This window comes from Octodon degus, unplaced genomic scaffold, assembly GCF_000260255.1.
Source record: "Octodon degus isolate 3935 unplaced genomic scaffold, OctDeg1.0 scaffold00123, whole genome shotgun sequence".
Lineage (NCBI taxonomy): Eukaryota > Metazoa > Chordata > Mammalia > Rodentia > Octodontidae > Octodon > Octodon degus.
The window spans coordinates 5,361,406-5,364,855 of record NW_004524699.1 but is presented as its reverse complement, the minus strand read 5'-3'; the positions used below and the strand labels follow the sequence as shown (position 1 = coordinate 5,364,855).

At 51.9% G+C, this 3,450-nt stretch overlaps 1 protein-coding gene across 1 annotated transcript in view; it reads left to right on the top strand.

Annotated features, from left to right (window-relative positions):
- The window catches only part of Prdm12 (PR/SET domain 12), a 30,073-nt gene that overhangs the window by 15,775 nt on the left and 10,848 nt on the right, over positions 1-3,450 (top strand). The window lies entirely within an intron of this gene.

Genomic DNA, 3,450 nt, shown 5'->3' with positions numbered 1-3,450 from the left:
TTGGCCGGGTTCCCGTTGGGCGTTTTGTAAGATGAAGAAACTATAATATTAATTAAAAAGTATAAAGTGTATAGAGTTTTCCAGAAAATGTGTTCTACTTCCAGAAAATGGTCACTTTACCTTTGTACATAGTTATTAAATGATATTTACAAAACTGTGATATATATTATTTGATTGTATATGTACACCTGTAAATACATTTGTACCTCTTGTATTCTAAAATAAAAATGACTTGGAACATTTCTCCTTCGGCGTTTGAGTGGGTGCGCACCTGAGGGCGTGAAAAAAAAAATCCGGATGTCGCTCAGAGGCTGGCAAGGGGTGAGGACGATTGTCTCACTTACTGGTGCTGAAACATTGCCGCGGTGTCCTCTGCAGGGGAACAGTTTGTTTCACGGCTCAAGTCAGAGCCCAAAGAGGGGGCCACAGTGCTAACCAAGATGGGCTCCTACTTGTGGCGACACCCCTGCCTCAGCCTCCCAAGTGCTGGGACTATAAGCATGCAGGGCCACCCCTGGCCATTTAGTGTTTTGTTTTCGTGCCTACGTAAAGGCTGGGCTGGACCGCCCAGTGCCCTACCGGTGCCTGGAATTGCTTGGTGCTCTGAGGACCATACCCAGAGCATTGGGACGAGGGCCTGGCTGTCCCTTCTCCTGGACCTCCTGGCCAGTGGGAGTTGTGCGGGCCAGGGGGCGCTCCACTTATGCAGGCCGGGGCTGTGCCTCCCGCCAGCCCTGAGGGGCTCGCTTCCAGACATCACTGTGCGCCCTCGTCCGGCGGTGCTCCTGTGCACACCCGCACGCACACCTGCAGACCCTCGGGAGCGCGCGATGGCGCACGGAGCCCAGGGACTCACTCTGAAGATCCTTTGGCCCTGGGCTGAAAAGGTCACCCGGAGCGTTCACTTGCAAGTCCAATCCAGAGTTCCCCCTCCTTCCCAAACTTCGCTCCTCCTTTCACGCCTGTCTCCCTCGACAAAGATTAAGTTGCTCTCCGTGGGTGATTTAATTCTGAGAAGTCCCCGGCTAACACATCGAGGGGCTCCACCTGGGCTCCAGAACCCACCTGGTGGCAATGTGCGGTAACTGCAGCCGGAGGCGGCCCTGGGGCACGCTCGCGGAAACGCAGGAACCCAAGGGTGAGAGCGCGAGCCCCGTGCTGGGTGTGCCTGACCCCTCGGCCTGTCCTCTCTAGCGCTGCTCCCTGCTCTACTTCCCCACTGCTGTGCTCTGAGCTCTACCACGCCTTCCCTATTTCTGCCCTGCAGCCAGGTAACCATGGACCGAATCTCTTACACCGTGAGCCACATGAAACCCCTCCTTGTGTCCTCTTAGTTCAGGCCGTTTGTGGCAGAAGCCTCGGGCTGCTTTCTCCAGGAAAACAGCCTCCGTGGCTTGGCACGACTTGCAGTGATTTCCGTGCCCCAGCTCCTCGCTGAGGGATTTAAACACACCATCCCGGGAACGCTCCGTCCCCACCGCAAGATGCTGCCGCGTCGCTCCTTTTTCCTGATGCTCCCTTTGAAGTATAAGGAAACTGAGGCATAGAGCGAGAATAGTCATTTGCCCCGTGTGTGGCAGAGCGGTTCCGGCCCTGGTCTCTGACCCTAGAAGCTGCTCCTGAGGACCAAATGGGATTGTGGAGATAAGTGAAGTACTTAGTAAGTGCTCAATAAATGGGAGCTTCGCTAATACGTTTGCCTCTGGTTGGCGAGAAGGGCTGTGGTTCCTGCTGCCAGTCCCCACTGCGGGGTCACTCATATGGGGGAAGCTGAAGTGCCTCCTGCCGCATCCTTCACGCTACCCCGGCCCTCAGAGCTTCTGCGTTAGAGGACCCGATATCCTGAGCCTGCAGCTGTCTTCCTGCTTCTGAGCTGGCAGGCTGGGCTGTGTGTCCTGGGGTGGCTGAAGCGTCTTAGGTGTGGCTGTTGTGCTGAACCCACCCAGGTGCGAGGGCGGAGGTGCAGACACCCAATTCCTTGTTAAGGGGTACACTGGGATTTTTTTTTTTTTTTGTATTTTAGGGGACTACAGGGTGTTCAGGGTCTCACTACTAGATCGGATTCATAGTGATCTGCCCGTTCACAGCTTCCCACAAGCTGGGATTACACGAGCACACCACCACGTCCGGTCTCAATTGCCGTCTCAGTGTGCCCCTGGGGCAGGGTGGCATGGCAGGCCCAGGGTTCAAACCCTTGGCCCCGTGCCTGCTTGCAGGAGCTTTAATCGCTGAGCTATTTGGCCAGCCCTGTACTTGGGATTTAACTCAGGACCCTACAAACTAAGCGCCATCCCCAGCTCTTTGTATTTTATATTTTGAGAAATAGTCTCAATAAGTTGCTAAGTTGTTCAGGCTCAAACCTGTGATCCTCCTGCCTCAGCCCCTGAGACTGCATGACCCTGATTTGATTTGATTTGATTTGATTTTTGAGGCAGGATCTTGCTAAGTAGTTCAGGTTGGCCTTGCAATGACCAGGTAGCCCAGGCTGGCCTTAAACTCCTCCTGCCTCCCCCTCCTGAGTGCTAGAAATTGAGGAGTGCGCCACCACACCTGGCTTCGGGGCTCGTCTTAATCTGGAACCGTAAGACAAGCAGACAGAAAAATGGCTGTCACAGAGAAAGAACCTGTTTATACCCACAGGTCCCAAGGGCGTGCAGAAGGCTGCCATGGTGCTGCCTGAGCCCAGGATGTGTGTTGGGAGTGGATTAAGGCCTGGGTGGTCTGCCCATGAAAGGCGCAGTCTCAGGGCAGTTGTTTACTGATTTTTGAATTTGGTTAGCCTGAGGAAGGAACGTCTTTCCAGTATATAGCCAGGACCTGAGGGGTCAGAGTACCAAAATATAGAAAATCAAAGACAAGGCTAAAAAAAAAAAAAAAAACCAAAAAACCATGACAAGGCTAATCTGAGGGCCTACAGTGGATTATACACAGCTCTATGAATTGGCCAGGGAACAGAGCAGACCAAGTCTGGCTGGGTGTGGTGGTGCACACTGGGGAGGGTGAGGCAGGAGGATTGCATATTTGAGGTCAGCCCAAGCAAGTTAGAATGGGGCAGAGGATATGGCTCAGTAGAATAAGCACTTGCCTGGCAAGCACAAAGGCTTGAGTTCAATTCCCGGTTCTACGAAAAACAAAACAACAAAAAATAAACCAAGCAAGTTAGAACCTGTCTCAATATAGAAGGCTGGATATTAACCTAGTGATCACAGACCCCTAAAATATATCTAATTTTGGGGGGCAGTGCTAGTGTAGCTCACTAGCACTGAGTTACATTCACAAGCTCTTCTTCACTTTTTACATTGAGACAAAGTTTGGGTAAGTTGTTACATTGCCCAGGCGGGACCTGGGCTTTTGATCTTCCTCCAGCATGCTGGAATTACAGGAGTGCAGCACATTATCTGCCTGCTATACTTATTGTTTTTTGTTTTTTTAAATTTTATTTATTTATTT